Consider the following 18,841-nt stretch of genomic DNA (forward strand, 5'->3'; position numbering starts at 1 on the left):
ATCCTCTACATGGAAGACTGAAAAAATCCACAACAATGTACTCTTAGAATTAATAATCAAATTTAGTAATGTAGCAAGATACAAAGCAAACCACAAAAATCATTACTGTTCCTCTACACTAATAATGAACCCACTGAAAAAGAAATTAGGAAAAAAATACCATTTACAATAACACCAAAAAAAATTAAACACTTAAAAAGTAATATAACTAAAAGCAATTAATATAACTAAGAAAGTGAAAGACCATTACACAATGAAAACCATAGTGTTCTGAAAAAAGGAAATCAAAGAGGACATCAGAAAATGGAAAGATATCCCGTTCCTGAACAGGCAGTACCAATATAGTCAAAATGGCCATAATTCCAAAACTGATATACAGATTTAATACTATTCCAAAAATTCCAATATATTTTTCACAGAACTGGAGAAAAAAGTCCTAAAATCAATCTGGAATCAGAAGACAGACAGAATACCAAAAGCAAACCTGATAAAAATAGCAAAGAAGGAGATATCATAATCTCAGACCTGAAGTTATATTACAAAGCTACTGTGATAAAAAAAATTTTAAAAATCATTTTACTTACAAAAACAGTCAGACATGACAATCAACAGAACAGAATGCATAATGCAGGAATAACCTCATGTATATTCAACTATTTGATCTTTGATAAAGATGCCCAAAAAATACACTGGAGGAAAGATAGCCTCTTTAATAAATGGTACTAGGAAAACTGGCTGTCCACGTACAGAAGATTGAATCCAAACCCATGTATCACCATATACTAAACTAAAATCCAAATGGATCAAAACCTAAATCTTTTTTTTTTTTTTTTTTTTTTTGGTACCAGGGATCAAACTCGAGACCTTGTGCTTGCAAGGCAGGTGCCAGAACCACTGAGCTAAATCTCTGACCCTCAAAACCTACATTTTAAAATACAAGCACTTAAGCTTCTAGAAGACAAAACAAGCCTAGAAGTCATAGGTATAGTCAAGGACTTTCTGAACATAACTCCAATTGAACAGAAAATAGTTCCAAGAAGCAACAAACCACATTGTATCAAATTAAGCAGCTTCTACACAGCAAAAGAAACAACAAAGAACCTGCATAGTAGGAAAAAAAATAGCCAGCCATTCTTCAGACAGAGGACTCATATCTAAAAGACTAATATATAAAGAACTGAAAAAAATTAGACCTTCTAAAATAAAAGGTCCAATCAAAAATGGGCAAGAGAAATGAATAGACACTCTACAGAAGAAGCAATACAAATGACTAATAAATACATGAAGATATGCTCAATATCACTGGCCATTAGAGAAACGCAAATTAATACAACATTGAGATTTCATCTTACCCCATAAAGAATAGCCATCATTAATAAATCAAATAATAACAAATGCTGGAGAGGCTGTGGGGAAAAAGGAACCTTTCTACACCATTGGTAGAATGTAAACTAGTACAACTATTTTGGGAATCAATACAGAGATTCCTTAAAAAGCTGAAACTTGAAATTGTTTTTGACCCAGCTATTCCCCTTCTAGATATTTTCCCAAAAGATTTAAAGACATCAAATTATATTCATTCTCATGTTTATTGTAGCATAATTAAGACCATAATGTTAAGTGAAATAAGTCAGACTCATAATCTTAAGTATTGCATGTTTTCTCATATAGAGAAACTCCAAGTGTAAATAAAGAGCAAAATAAAAGATAGTAGTAAGTAGGGAGATCTTTCTCAAATGGGGAGGAGACTGAGATAAAGGGAGGAGGGAGGAAGGGAAGGGAGTGGGATGAAAAAAGAATTAAGATGTGTTATGTCCATGTATCAACTCCACGCAATGCATGTAAATGTTGTGTACTACAGACATGCACTAATAAATTTTAAAATTATTTAATTCATAAAATTAATAAAACATATTTTATCAATACATAAACATGCTTATATATTTATTTATATTTTCATCTAAAATTCTAACTCTATGCTTTATTTCCTTAAATATTTTGAAAATAGTGATTGTGTAGTTTATGTCTGTAATTTCATTCAACGCATTCCCCATGGATCCCTTTCATGGTCTGTCTTCTCTCATCTTGTTATAACTTTTAAATATTTATCTCTTTCTATATTTATTTTTGATTTACATAATAAATAAGTTGAAGCCTAGGATGATATTTTATTCCCACAAAAAAGATTAATGCTTGTTATTAGCAAGAGAGCACCGGCACACGCAAGGTAAACCACTTCGATCCACTTTGGGGACTGAGAAACCCAGAGGTAAACTGTCTTTAAATGTCTTTAAGTGCCATCCGGTCTGTATCATGTTTGCCCTTACTCAGTGTGTTCAGGGATGCACCAGTATCCTTCCTCCTTAGTACTCCCTGAAAACCAATTTTTCCCTCCGAGTCTTGTAAAGTGCCAGAACTCTGCTTATATCCTCAATCTCAAGCTATAGAAATCAGCACTCTCGAAGAGGAGGCTTCTCACTTTGGGCTGTATTTCTTTTGTTCCCAGATCCCCACCCCATGATTCTTTACTGCCCTGAAAGCTCCACAGTGCCTTCAAATCGAGTTTTAATAATTTTTCTCCAAATGTGAAAATTGCATTCTTTTCTTAGATTTTCCTTACCCTAAGATTAATTTTTTTCAAGAAGATAAAATTAGAGATAGTAAAACAATACAACAAAACAACAAAACAAGTCCTGCATAAAATCAGACCCTTAAAAGATAAGCACAGCTTATTTTTTTTCCCCATTCCTAGCCCTGCCTTCACCCCCTCCACCCTTCCCTATTTACAAAGACTTTATTTCCATTTTTTCCATTTCTCATCATTTTTCCTTTCCCTTCTTTCCTTTCCCCTAACCTTCCCACTACCCCTACCCCTTTGAGCCTTTTCTTCCTATTTTACATTATCAATTATTCATTCTAATCATTGGTGCATTTTAGGTATACAATATAATGACATCCATCTTTGGAAATTTGCACCTTTACATAATCTCTCTTGGTTCTTATTTTTCACCCTTGTGCAGCCCTTCCTTCAACCCCTCCATTCCTCCCTATTTACAAAGATTTTGTTCCTGTTTTTCCATTTTCTCATATTAATTCCATTCCCTTCTTTCCTTTCCCCTACCCTTCCCACTTCCTTACCCTATGCCCCTTTTCTTCCTATTGCACATTATCTATTATACGTTTTAGTCCTTATTTACACTTTCAGTTTCTCACACCCAAGAAACTATTCAGCATTTATACATGTGTGTCCTATTTATTTCACCTAAGAGTATCGCCTCAATGTGCATCCACTTAGCTATAAATGTCTCTAATTTTGCATTTTTTATCCCTGAGTAGTACTCCATTTTATTAAAAAAACACATTTTGTTTATCCAATCTCCAGTTGATGGGCATTTGGGTGGCTTCCAAATTTTAGCTGTCACAAACTGTGCTGCTATGAACATGGGTGCACAGATATCACTGTGGTATGATTCTTTTCATACTTTGGGGAAGATCCCCAGCAGGGGGACAGTGGGGTCAAATGGGACTTCCAGTCCTAGTTCTTTGAGGTATCTCCATACGGATTCCCACAGTGGTTGCACCAGTCTACACTCCTACCAGCAGTGGAGCAGCATTCCTCTTTCCCAACAGCCCGGCCAGCATTTGTTATTGGTTGATTTCATGATAGCAGCCATTCTTTCTGGAGTGAGGTGGAATCTCAGCATTGTTTTCATTTGCACCTCTCAAATGACCAGTAATGTTGAACATTTTTTCATGTATTTATTTGCTATTTCCACTTCTTTGTGTGAGAAATGTCTGTTCATTTCAGATGCCCATTTTTGGATTGGGTCTTTAAATTTGGGAGGGCTGATCTTTTTAAATTCTTTATAGATTCGAGATAGTAGACCTTTGTCTGAGGAAAAGCAGGTGAAGATTTTTTCCCCCATTGTGGGTTGTGTCTTCACACTGCTGGTGGTTTCTCTTGCTGTGCAGAAGTTTTTAATATGAAGCGATCCCACTTGTTGATTGTTTGTGCTAGTTCACGGGCCACTGAGGTTTTGTTCATAAAATCTTTTCCTCCACTGATGTCTTCAAGAGTTCTACCCAACCTCTGTTCCAACTGGTTCAGTGTTTCTATTTTAATATTTAGATCTTTAAGCCATTTCAATTTTAGTTTAGTGCATGGTGAGAGATATAGGTCTAGTTTTAATCTTTGGCAAATTGAAACCCAATTTTTCCAGCACCATTTATGAAAGAGGCTATCTTTCCTCCAGTGAGGGTGTTTGGCTCCTTTCTCGAAGATGAGATGGCTGAGTGTGTCTGGCATTGTTTCTACATCTTCTAATCTGTTCCACTGGTCCTCAGGTCTGTTTCTTTGGCGGTACCATGCTGTTTTTATCACAGTAGCTTTGTAGTATAGTTGCAGGTTGGGGATTGTGATACCCCCTGCCATGTCTCTGTTACCTAGAATTGCTTATACTATTCTGGGTCTCTTTTTGTTCCAAATGAATTTTTGGATTGTTTTCTCAAGGTCCATGAAGTATGCTGCTGTGATCTGAATTGGAATTGCATTGAATCTATATAGCAGTTTTGGAAGTATGGCCATTTTCACTATATTAATCCTTCCTACCCAGAAGCAGGGGATCTGTCCATTTTCTGATATCTTCTTCAATCTCTCTTTTCAGAGTGCTATAGTTTTCAGAGAAGAGGTCTTTGATTTCTTTTATTAGGTTGATTCCTAGCTATTTCAGTTTTTTAGATGCTATTGTGAAAGGAATTGTTTGCCCTATAGTCTTGTTATTCATGTAGAGGAAAGTTTTTGATTTTTGTGTGTTGAACTTGTAACCAGCTACTTGACTGAATTTGGTTATTAAGTCTAGAAGACTTTTGGTGGAGTTCTTGAGGTCTTCTATATACAGCATCTTGTCATCTGCAAATAATGACAATTTGAATTCTTCATTTCCTATCTTTATTCCCTTTATTTCTTTCTCTTGTCTAATTGCCATGTCTAATATTTCCAAAACTATATTGCACAAGAGTGGTGATAATGGACATTCTTGACTTGTTCCTGATTTTATGGTGAAGAATTTGAGTTTTGGACCATTCAGTATGATCTTGGCTGTTGGTTTTTCATAGATGGCTTTTATCAGTTTGAGGTAGAGGACATCTATTCCAATTTTTTGTAGGGTATTTATCATAACTGCATGTTGGATTTTCTCAAATGCTTTTTCTGCATCTTTGAAGATAATCATATGGTTTTTGTCCTTGGCTCTATTGATATAGTGCATTACATTGATTGATTTGTGTATGCTGAAAAATCCCTGCATCCCTGGGATGAATCCCACTTGATCAGGGTGTATGATCTTCTTGATGATCTTCTGCATTCTATTTGCCAGTATCTTATTAAGGATTTTTGCATCTATGTTCATTAGTGAGATTGGCCTATAGTTCTCCTTTTCAGTTGGGTCTTTCTCTGCTTTGGGGATCAAGGTGATCCTTGCTTCCAGGAATGAATTTGGGAGTATTGCTTCCCTTTCAATTTCATTGAAGAGTTTAAACAGTAGTGGCAGTAGCTCCTCTGTAAATGTCTTGTAGAATTCAGCAGTGAGGCCATTGGGGCCTGGACTTTTCTTAGTTGTGAAGTTTTTAATTATGTTTTCAATTTCATTGGTTGATATTGGGTTGTTTAGAATTTTTAGGTCTTCTTCATTCAACTTTGGTAATTCATATGTATCTAGGAATCTCTCCATTTCTTCTGTGTTTTCCATCTTATTGGCGTATAGGTTCTGGAAGTAGGTATTGATAATCCTCTGGATTTCTGCTGGGTCTGTTGTAATTTCACCCTTTTCATTCCTAATTGCATGGATTTGGGCCTTTTCTTTCCTTTTTCTGATAAGTTTGGTAAAGGGTTTGTCAATTTTGTTGATTCTTTCCAAAAACCAACTCTTGGCTTCATTTATTTTTTCTATCATTCTCTTAGCCTCCATTGCATTGATTTCTCCTCTGATCTTTATAATTTCCTCCCTTGTATGAGCTTTGGGCTTGTCCTGCTCTTCTTTTTCTAGAAGCTTGAGGTTCAGCATCAGGTTGTTTAATTGGGCTCATTCTGTTTTCCTAATATGCATATTCACTGCTATGAATTTCCCTCATAAGACTGCTTTCATTGTGTCCCATAGATTCTGATATGTTGTATTGTCATTGTCATTTAATTGAAGGAACTGTCTGATTTCTTCTTTCATTTCCTCTGTGACCCATTGGTTATTCAGAAGTGCGTTGTTCAATTTCCACGTGTTTATGAAACTTTTTGAGTTTCTTTTGCTATGGACCTCCAATTTCATCACACTATGGTCTGGCAATATACAGGGGATAACTTCAATTCCTTTGCATTTACTTAAACATGTTCTATGTGTGAGTATGTGATCTATTTTGGAGAATGACCCATGTGCAGCTAAGAAGAATGTGTATTCTGATTTTGTGGGGTGGAAGACTCTGTAAACATCTGTTAAGTTCATTTGTTCAAGAGTTCGATTGAGTTCTAGTATTTCATGACTTATTTTTTGTCTAGTTGATCTATCTATTTGTGACAGTGGGGTGTTGAGGTCCCCCACTACAATTGTATTAGTGCATATATGACATTTCATGTCCATTATTTGTTTTATATAGTTTGGTGCACTATTGTTTGGTGCATAGATATTTATGATTGTCATCTCTTCCTCTTGGATTCTTCCCTTTACAAGGATGTAATGTCCTTCTTCATCTCTCTTAATCAGTGTTGATTTGAAATCTACTTGATCTGCAAAGAGGATAGCTACTCCTGCTTTTTTTCAGGTTTCTGTCCCATGGAGTATTGTTTTCCACCCTTTAACTTTCAGCCTATGAGTTTCTTTTTGGAATTAAGTGTGTTTCTTGTATGCAGCATATTGTTGGATTTTGCTTCTTGACCCATTCTGCCAGTCTATTTCTTTTGATTGGTGAATTGAGACCATTAACGTTGATGGTTATAACTGAAACATATTGACTTGTCATTGCCATGACTTTTTGTTGTTGTTGAGTTCTCCCCCTTTACATTTAATTTCTTTTTGTGCCAGATGGGTTCATTCTGATTTGCTTCCTGGGGCTGTGACCTTCAATATCTGTTCCTAGGATATTGTGTAAAATTTTTGGAGTGCTGGTTTGATATTCACGAAGTTCCTAAGGTGCTCTTTGTCATGAAAGTATCTTATTTCTCCATCAGTTTTAAAAGATAGTTTTCCAGGGAACATCAATCTAGGTTGGAGGCTGTTTTCTTTTAGGGCTTGGAATATGTCACTCCAAGCTCTTCTTGCCTTGATGGTTTGTGTTGAGAAATCTGCTGTGAGTCTGATATGCTTTCCTTTGTATGTGATTTGTGTCTTTTCTCTAGCTGCTAGTAGAACTTTGTTCTTCTGTTGAGTTTCTGGAATCTTTACAATTATATGCCTATGTGCAGATTTTTTTGATCAAGGCTATTTGCAATCCCATATGCCTCACTTATCTGTATGTCAAGTTCTTTTCCCCTGCTTGTGAAGCTTTCTGCCATTACTTCTGTGAAGAGTTTTTTTATGTCATCTGCACTCTCTCCTGTTTCTTCATTGACTCCAGTCAGTCTTATTTTATTCTTCTCTGCATCATCTAACAGCTACTGGATTGATTTCTCATGTTTCCTTACAATTTTGAAGCAATTTTTCTTTTCCTAGTCATTAATTGCAATCTTATCTTCTATATCTGAAATTCTGTCCTCATATTGGCTCATTCTGTTGTGTAGACTTTCAATCGAGTTTTTCATCTCCTGGAAATCTATTTGCATCTGTTTTATGGATTCCATTTGTTTCCTATGTTGGAATTCCATCATGTTCCTCAGTTCCTCTCTAGATTTATTAATCATGTCTTTCACTAGGAGCACAATTTCTCTTGATATCTGAGAAATTATTTCTGATTTCATTTTTTTTTCCAAATCCCCTTTTGTTGCCAGTTCAATGGGTCCAGGTTGCTGAGTATCAGAGTGTTCCATCTCATTTTCCTTTGGGTTTGCTGTAGATAATCTGGAAGTCTGGTTTTGAGGCTTATTTATGTGTTTTCTCATTTTGACTGGGGGGGGCAGGGGGTTGCTGTTGCCGCCTGCGAGGCTCACCTTCTCTGAGCTGGAAGAGGTGGGACAGGGGCCAGGAGTGGCAGTAGGGATGGTGGCCAAGAAATCCCTTCCTGTGGGCTGGGAGCAGTGGGAGGGATGGTGGCCAGGAAGACTGGGGGGTCAGGGGGGTGCTGTTGTCACCTGCGAGGCTCATCTCCTCTGAGCTGGGAGAGGTGGGACAGGGGCCAGGAGTGGCAGTAAGGATGGCCGCCCAGAAACCCCTTCTCCTGGGCTGGAAGCGGCAGGACAGAAGGCAGCCCAAAAGCCCTTTCCTCTGGGCTGGGAGTGGTGGGAGGGATGGTGGCTGGGAAGCCCCTTCCTCTGGACCAGGAACAGTGGGACAGTGGCCAAGCGCGGCTTATTCATCCCTTGTATTTTTTTTATTCCCTTGCATTTTTCAGTGTCTTCTTATATCTCAAAATTAACCTTTGCATCTTGTACTAACTTTATGAGTTCACAGAAAAAATTTTCTAATCTACCTCTAATTAATGGATTTGTCTGATTCATGGATCTTATCTGCTCTTTCTGGAGGTATTCGGACAGATACATAAAGGAGGCTCTTTCAAATGTAACCATGCACTTCTGTCTGCACCCATCAAGTTCAATAGCTTAATTACACCACATACTGAGCAAGTCTGTTAGACAAACATTAAATTATATTCAACCTTTATTGTTCATTCAGTAGTGTTATTCAACATTTTTCTGTACCTGGATTCATCGTCATAGCTTTTTAATAATACTGCAAAAGCAAGCAAATGTATCAAATATTTGTTTTGCCTCAACCTGAGAAATTGGAAGTGTAAATAAGGACCAAAATGTATAATAGATATTGTGAAATAGGAAGAAAATGTTCAAATGGAAAGGGCACAAGGGAAGAGGGAGGGTGAAAGGAAGGAATGGAAAGAAAACAATGAGAACAGAAAGATAAAATGGAAAGAAGAATAGGAGGGGAGGGGAATGGGAAAAAAATAAGAATCAAGATATATCATGCAGGGCTGGGAATTTAGCTCAGTGGTTCTGGCGCCTGCCTCCCAAGTGCAAGGACCTGAGTTCAATCCCTGGTACCCAAAAAAAAAAAAAAAAAAAGATATATCATGCACAGGTACAAATTCCATATGATGAATGTGATCACTGTCTAATTGTACCAATAAACTTAATTAATGATAAAAAGGAAATAATGTGAGAGATTTGTTCCTTTCATAATTTGAGGATAATTCGTGAAAACACCAAAAGCACATAAATATGTAAATATACATAGAGACACACAGATTTTTTTTTTATTCTCTAGTGTTACCTTGGTGTTTTTATTAATATTCTATAAAAGTTAGTACAATTTTTGTGTTCCTCACTTTCCAAAGAAACACTCTCAGAACACATCGTTTTTCTATGTAGTTGATTGTCCTGTATGTATGTACATGATCCATAAATAACTTCTTCAAAACAACATATATCATATTTAGAAAGACAATTTGAGAAATTCTCTATATAAATATATAAACTTCTGACAGTTCTTTTAAGTTCTTTTAAGCCTGTCTCCAGATTTTCCTTCAGAGTAAACACTAAAATAATGTTTAAAAATACATATGATTCAGAATCAATGACTCAATTTTTCTGAAAATTCAAAGCTGACCATACCAGTTAAAAGCTTTCTTTTACCTTATCTGTTTAATCAGTTAAGCTCTAGTCTTGAGAAACTTACTGTGTAATTTTATGTAGTAAAAAGTTAACATTTATGGCAAGATTCAGTGAAGCTATATTAAAGGTACATCAACCTTCAGAATCAGAGTTACCTTGCTTTCATCATGTATAATGTCCATGACACTCTTCTCTCTCCCTATAAAGATGTGCTACATTTTTATTAGCCATAAAAATACATTAAAAACTCATACTTCTAGTAGTAACGACACCCTTTAAATAGTGCTAAAAAGTTTAAAAGTACAAAACCTCTCAAAAGAATTATATAATATGCAAAATAAATTATTGTGCCACTTCATTTATTGAATATTAAGTAAGCTTCTTTAGCTACTTGTGCCATCAGTTTATTTCACTTGGCTGAATAGTCTAATAATATTTTCATTAAATATTTATATGAACAATCAAACCCTGCAAATGAAGAGCACATCCCTTGACATTCAAGATGGTTTCCGGGCTGATCTCAGCAGTTCCTTATGGAGGTAGGGCTCGTTAACAGTGGCTGAGAATGATGTATTCCATTAGCTTTGAGTGTCTTACGTCTGACCTTAGAATAAAGGCAATTCATCATGTCTTCTAATTTTCACATTTTATTCCTTCATTGAGGAAGTACTAACGATAGAAAATTAAGTGGATTTAAAAGTTGGGATCATGTTATGCTAATTCAGCCAAGGAAATTAACACCGCTCATTTTGTAAAGCAATAGAAAATATACTCTTTGGTCTTATATATTTAATATCATCTTATTCACATGACCTAATTTATATTTCTATAAAATAAAGGTGAATATAATTTTGATGTCAGCTTCATGTGCAGTTTTTGACTTATAAATCCATGATGCCATGGTGACTATAATTTGATTATATTTAATTTGAAATCTGACAAATATATTCATATGCTGTATGTGCACTTCTGCTCCTGAAATATTCAAGTACTGCACTGGCATAGATCACTCAAAATTAATATCAAAATAATCCTATATATTATTTAGATTTTAATGCTAGAACATTTTAAAGTCTAAAAAAATACAAAACTTCTTTGTTGGTCATTTCTAGTACTTAAATTAACTAAAAGAGGAAACTAATAATTCATAGCCTGATTATACAATTCTATATAAAGTTATATGTTTGTAACCACAAACTTGGATGTAGCAAAAAATGGTAATATGACTGTATTTTATTTAAATCAGGTTAAATATGATTTTTTTAACTCCTTGGGGTTTTGAAATTTAATAATGAATATTATTAAGTCTGAGCAGCACCCAGATCAGAGCTGTGTGAAGGCCTTAGCTTTAGCACTAACATGAACATGGTCCAGAGCTCCGTAGTTCCTGCAGTCTGGCTCTTTTGCTGAGTTTTCTACTATGTATTTAGGCATACGGGACTTTGATGAGGGCAGAAACCCTACCGTCCTGTGTCAAACCTTTCTGTCACAGTAGCTAGCTAATCTTCCAGCCTTTCCAGTTATCACTAGGACATGACTCATTGCCTTTCGTTTTGGAAAACAGACCTGAGACTTCGTCCATTTGTTGTAAAAACCTCTTCTCTATCGTCATGTTTCCAGTTTCCTACCTCATACTCACTGGTTTATCATCTTTTGTATATTTCCTAGAAACACAGCATAATGTCCTCAATGTATTTTTACCATAGCTTACGTGACTGCTTGATTTGTCATTCACACCTGAACATTTTGAGGGAGGAACTGTTCATAACGTAAGAAGGCAAAAGATATAGCGTGGCTCCTTTAAGTTAAGCTCTTCAGACAGAGACCCAGTTTTTCACAAAAGAAATTTATGTAGCTGTCTTCCAAGGAAAACCTGGTAGAGAAGTGGAAAAACAAAACTGTAGAGAAATATAGGCCAAACAAGAATACCCCATCCAATGAAATCTCAGTGGAGAATATGGTTACTAGATGAGATATAAGACATCCAATTAAATTTGGTTAGCAACTAAAAATATTTACTTTCATGTTGTGAACATGGACACACTCATACTAATAAAATAATTCCTTCATGGGTGTCCTGTATTGATATTTGCTAAATCTGCCAACTCTACTACCTACTCAGAAGATTGCTAGAGAGACCAAGTCACACCTGAGAGGCTGGGGGATAAGAGAGCTGGTATATCTAAACGTCTGTACCCCTTAGTCATCACATAAGTGCCGCTCTAGAAGAGCATAAATTTCAAGGCACTCCCAGATCTCTGTGCACTCAGCAAAAGTAGGTCACAGGCATTTGAGGGTGGTGGTCCTACCAAGAGATGCAAAGGCTAGTGGTTGGGACAGAAGTCACACTCGGAGCTGCTGTCCACAAAGCTGAAAAAAGATCTGAAGAGCTACAGGCAGGACACTGACAACAGATGCTATATTCATATCATCCCAGGAAAACCTAGCTGTGTGGCTGTCCTAACAGTAGCTGGCAGTCGATGCTTTGGTTTTGTAAGAGCTTCTAGGACAAAGAGGAAGAAAAGCATTTTTCAAATTCAATAGTCATAGGGTTCCTCCAAACAAATAAACAAAGAAATCATACCTTCCCGCACACTCACTATTTTATGTCTCAATTAGTTGTCTTGCCACATAAACTAATTGATACAGTATTTTTTATTTTCCAGATATGGAAGTGAATTCAAGCCCTGTAGGCTATATCTCACTAGGAATCACATACTCAAGTCTGGACATAAAGTTAATTTTCATTTTTCCTGAAAGTAATATACACTATGCTCATTATGTAAGTGCTGTCCAGCCTTGTCTCTAGGATGTTAGCCTAATGACTTTGCCATATACCATTGCATCACACATGCATACATGTACACATACAAGCACTAACAGATTTATCAAGCTAACTGATGGCAAACTTTAGTAGTAGAGTTGAGACTGTCAGTTATACTACATAGTATAATAATGATGAGTCTATCTTGAATTATTAACATCATTTTTATAGAAAAAAACCTTCTTAGGACCTGGAAGCAAATTTACATTATGCTATTTCCTCACTCACCCCCAGGAATTAGAAAACTACATGTAGTTAAGTTTTAGAATTATTTAACCATAAAAGTCCTTAGAGTAAGAGGAAAATTCCAATACTAATTAGCTTCCTAAAGATCTAGGATGCCTGCACATTAAGTTCAGGATATGGAATGGCCAGATGAACTGAAAAGGAAATAAAACCTCATTCCAAGTTATTGCTCATATTTTGGATTTTTTTTTTTTTTTTTTTTTTGGTCTTAAGTGGGAGAGCCACTGCCTTCTATGTTAAAATTCCAGTTAATCATCAGGTAATGTGTAAGTAATGTGCATGCTTGCTTCACTTAATGGGGTAATAGTGTATCATAAATACAAAATTTGTCTGGAAATAAAGCAAACAGCTTCTTTTCATAAGCTTTTAGTGTCTGTCAAGTTAATTATAGCCCACAGAACATAAATTCATTTCCATATCTGAAAAATGCAGCAAAAATAATACAAGATAAAATCTCTTGTACACAGAAAATGAGGTCCAAGTTGCTCCTGAAAAACCCTTGGCTCCTCCTCACATACTTGATGACACTCACTCCTTTGCTTTACCTGCCAAGTCCACTCCAATGAGGCCCATGCCTCCCTCGAACCTCATCCCCACACAGTCATTTTCTTAAATCTGGACCATTACAACACGTCAGACTTCATGCTCTGTCTTGCCTTCATCTCTGATAGAACTGCTCCATTTCGCTGGAATATGATCACCACAAAGCCTCTGTGCTTCCCTTGGCTAATAACTACTTAGCCTCTAATACTCTATTCAGTAAACACCCACTAGGAAGCCTTCTCTCTTTTGTTGCAGGCTTAGGTACATTTCATCTATTTTCCCTCAAACTCCAGAAATAACATATTATTTTACAACTTGGTGCAACCGTTTAGTTAACCTCTTTGTGTGTTCCCTTCCCTGAAAAATTTTTACAGTGAGGATGAGACATCAATGTATTTGTGTTCTGAAATTTAGCAGAGTATCCAGCACTCATAAGAGAATTTCAGTAAAAGTTTGTTGAATGAGTGAGTGAATGAATGAATTCAAAGACCCTGACTATCCAAATTATCAACTGAGGATATAGAAATATCAAGGCTTCATTTTAATACAGGTCTACTTCATTCTAAGTTGATTTTCAAATAGAGCTGTGATACAGATAATGAGTTTATCAACTGATGATATATCAATCCATACATACATGAAATTCACTGCAGAGGTTCTTCTAAATCTACCATTAACAAGAAAGACATTATGAATACAACTTTTTGTATCCCATTTTAAATTATCACTTTGCATCTTCATATCTATATGCACATATGTACCCATAAAAACCAATAAATGATTTTAATAATTTTACTAGGAGGAAGTAATAGTAACTACTCATGTGTATAAGAACACATTATCTTTGGTTTTAAGGGCTAAAGAAAACAAGGATTAACTTCATGTCTGTAACTTCAGAGTTTAAAAAGACAATTAATTGTTAGAAAGTCAGCAAAATCATTTAGAATGTCATAGAAAATCATAACACTCTGATCTTAAAATTTTCAATTTCTACTCAAAGTAAATGTCAGTTAGTGTGATCAGGAAAAATTGAGAGGTTGCCTAAGACCAACTAACTTAGAACTCAATTCTAGTTATCAAGAACTGGTTACATCATCAAAGCATCAGTTCATTCTCCTTTTTTACTATTTAATTAGAATATGGTAATTGTCATTTTACATATAAATTAAATTCTTTGAGGGACATTAGACAATGTCTTGATATTTACATAATGCTTTTCATCTTCAACATAATTTATAATCATGAATTAAGTAATCTACCAAAGTGGCCATTTGAAAGTGATTATGACTAAAACTTCTACTTAGCAGCTTTATAATTAGTTTTGTAAACATTACACTTCACAACTAAACTGATCCATAACTTTCTCTCCAATTACCTTGCAATAAACAAGCACTAGATACCAATAGTAATTGTATAGGGGAGTTACCCAGTGTATAGTTTTATCCTTAATATTCTAGTTTTGGTGCTTCTGGGGGAATTCTCAATGGTGTAGCTCCATTCTTTGGAAATGAAGTGGACAATAGTTTTTGGGGTTTTTTAATTAAGGTTATTGGTACATTTTAGGTATACAATACAGTTACATTCATCATTGGGATCTTGTAACTTTACATGATGTATCTTGGTTTTTATTTTTTTCCCCATTCCTCTGACCTCCCTTCACCCCCTCCACCCTTCCCTATTTACAAAGACTTTGTTTCCATTTTTTTTTCTTTTCTCATATTTTTTTCTTTTCCCTTCTTTCCTTTCCTTTCCCCTAGTCCCACTTCCCCAACTCCTTTAGACCTTTTCTTCCTATTTCACATTATCAACTATACATATTGAACCTTATTTACACTTTTAGTTTTTCACACCAGAGAAACTATATGGTATTTACACATGTGCATCCATTTAGTTATAAATGTCTCTAGTTTATCATTCTTTATGGCTGAGTAGTACTCCATTTTATAGAAAAACCACATCTTCTTTATCCAGTCACCAGTTGCTGGGCAATTGGGCTGTTCCCAAATTTTAGCTATTACAAACTGTCCCACTATAAACATAGGTGCACATATATTGCTGTAGTATGATTCTTTTAATTCTTCTGGGAAGATACCCAGCAAAGGAACAGCTGGGTCAAATGGGATCTCTATTCCTAGTTCTTTGAAGTATCTCCATACTGATTTCCACAGTGGTTGCACCAGTCTGCACTCCCACCAACAGGACAATAGTTTTTATACTTGATTCTTTTAGGAAAGAAATTTCCATGACTGATAATTTCACTTAGATACAATATTATTGGTAAAAATGAAAGGGAGATCTGTGTTGTATGTATTATGATTCTGGTTGCATGAACAGAGACATACTCAGAAAATATAAGTAATGGGGATTACTGTGAAGCTGTACTGGAAAAGAGAAAAGGAAATGTACCTGTAAACGTCACATCTACAATTACCCCGAAGAAAGTGAGTGCCTCTTCTGTGCTCGTGGCATATTCCCACACTAAGACAGAGGCACCATCATCTGGTTGTAGATCAAGCAAATGCTGACCAGAAGGGTGGTCACAGGGCACAAAGCATGGCAATCTTTATAAGAAGAACTATTCTTCAGCTTTTATTCTCAGTAGAAGAAAAAAATGACTATTAAATTTTAAACTTTTTAGCCAATTTCCAAAAGAGACAAAGTAAGTAGCAGGTATCTGAGGTTTATCTATAGGAAGGCAGTGTAACTGCCAGTAGCTATGAGGTGTCAGGGTTCATTCTGAACTGGGTGTGCTGGTACCTGCCTGTAAGCCCAGAACTCTGGGAGGCTGAAGCAGGAAGATCACAAGTTCCAACACAGTCGGGGTAACTTAGCAACTTAGTGAGACCCTTTTTTTTTACTCAAAATATAAAAGGGGCTGGAAATGTAGCTCAGTCCAAAGGCCCAGGGTTCAACTCTCAGAACCACACAAAAGGTATCATTATTTTAGAACTTACTGTGTGTGAGAGACACCACACACGTAACTCATTTAATCATGTAGCAATACCAGTAGGTGGGTGTTCCTAACTCTATGTCATCAATGAGGTCTGGGAATTAAGGAATTTGCCAAAGTTCACACAGCAAGAAAATGTGAAAACTAGAATATCAACCATGGTTTGGCCAATACAAAATCTATTTTTTTTTTTGGTACCGGGGATCAAACTCAGAACCTTGCACTTGCGAGGCAGGCACAGTGCCACTTAGCTAAATCCCTGGCCCATGAAATCTATTCTTTCTTCAACGACACTACACTGTCTCTTGCAGTGATTGCTACAGAAACAGTAATGGTTATAGATTGCCTCTATGCTATTACTCATAGGCATGTGCTGCAATCTCTCATTCTTGCTTACTTGTAGTCCATTACAACTGCTTTTCTCTACATAGGAAAACCTACAGAAAAAGTACCCATGTTCCTGGGTATGAAAGAAAGAAATTTTTTTAAAAGGCTCAAACCAACCTGGGGAGGGAGCAAAATTTAGGTGTATTCAACAAAGACAAAATCATTGGGAATGGAGTCAAGGAGTCCCTTTTGTCCTGCTTCACAGCCTGGGGCTTCTCGAAGGGTATCAGGCTGTTGCTTTGTGCGCTGGCTTTAGCTAAACAGCCAGCTTTCCCTTATTAACTGGAAGAAAGATTAATAGTGCAAATCATGGGTAAATCCAGTACATTTTGGCAGAAGTCACAAAGCATTTTGTTATTTTTGGAAAGAAATTTTCCATTAGTAATTATCCATGAGAAAATGATTCATAGTAGCCATTCTTCTCCAAGAAGAGTTTAGATTCTGAATCCTGGGTTAGAACACTTAGAATATAAACTGATCTTGCCAGAATTCACCAAACAATTGTAAAATAATTGTTAAAACAGAACTCTTGGCTTTGCTTATTGAGGACAAACTGAATTTTTCTTACTACAATTAAATTTTTATTCCACAGTAACCAATGGAGATGGTAGTGACAAAATTTTAAAAATATAAACAGTAGCAAAACAAATTTTGTTTCTGAAGGACATCATGTTCTGCATTTAGTGATACAGATTTTGCAAAATTTCTTTTAAAAGAAAATTGACCTATGTAGACTAAAACACACACATAAATATATGATTCTATTGTGTAATTATAAGCATTAATGCTTCCAAGGCAATCCTTTATCCCTCAAACAAGCTTGAATGATAAATTACATTAAAAGCCAAATATAAATAAAATTATTTGCATACATACACAGCCAAATATATTATATGTACATACAGATACATATAACTTCTTAGGGAGTTATCTTTTACTACTATTTTTTAAAAATGTATGTTTTTATATTTTCTCTTAAGCCTGAGAGAATAAAATTCAAAAGACTTCAGGAAGCATTTGCTCTTATATAGTGTATAAAGATTCCTATTTTTCCCAGGGGCTGCAACAAATCTAGTTCTTTTTTAAAAACCCTGCCTTCTTGGCCTATGGAATTTTGTTCAAAATGTATTTTGCCTTATGAGTAATGTAGTTTCATCCACTACTCATATCTGTACAAGGCACTTTCACGATGAGGAAAAGCATTAGTCACTCTAGACTTTCAGGCTCTCAGCTCTGTACAGTCGCTCGGACTAATGCCAAGGATTAACATACTCCATTCTTTGTACTTCCTTCCCTTTCTTCCCTTCACCCCGCTTCTTCCCCTTTCATATTCTCTCCTACCTCCTTGACTTTATTCTTCTAACCTGATTTTTCTTGGTCTCATTTAATGTCATGGTTTCCAGTATTGTTTTAACATCAGCTTAATATGGTGAATGTTAAAGACACAGAAAGTACAGTGGGAAATGGCTGAGGAACTGCAGGAATCATCCGTTTTTAGCCCCATGCTTATCTCACAACAAAAGCAAAGCAGAAATAAAACAAAAGGGACTCACAAATATTAACTACAAATTAGATTTATAGTATTCTCATACACGATTTTTGTTTGCACACTGAAATAACATCAAGCAAAGAGTTGTACAGTCAGGCAAATAGTTTAGAAGCATACAAAACACTTTTTTTATTGTAATTACACTGAGTAATCAGATTGAGGGTAATTTTTCTTCGTTATGCTTCTAGTTTTATTCTAAGCTTTCAGAAATAAAAATGAATTACTTTTAATACATAGGTTTATACTTCATGACTAGGTATTAAGAATATCATACATAGGGAATATAATTTAAATATTGTCTTTCCTTAATTAGTCTATTTAGCATAGAAACAATATTAACATCATCTTTAGTATCTTATCCAATATGAAATAAGTTTAATATATTTAAAAATCTCAAAAATTGAAGTTGCTTGGGGAAAGATGGAGTGATCTCAATTTCAAGTGCAAATTTAGACTGTCCTTGTATCTAATTTCCCCATATGAGCTGCTGTGATATAGCTCTTGAGACTAAGAAGAAACTAAGGCAGGAATCTGAAGCTCTGAACCTGAAGGTACAAGAGCAAGGCAGATGCATATTAG

This window comes from Heterocephalus glaber, unplaced genomic scaffold (genome assembly GCF_053883595.1).
Source record: "Heterocephalus glaber isolate CG9 unplaced genomic scaffold, H.glaber_assembly_v1.0 deba00000676, whole genome shotgun sequence".
In the NCBI taxonomy this organism is placed as follows: domain Eukaryota; kingdom Metazoa; phylum Chordata; class Mammalia; order Rodentia; family Bathyergidae; genus Heterocephalus; species Heterocephalus glaber.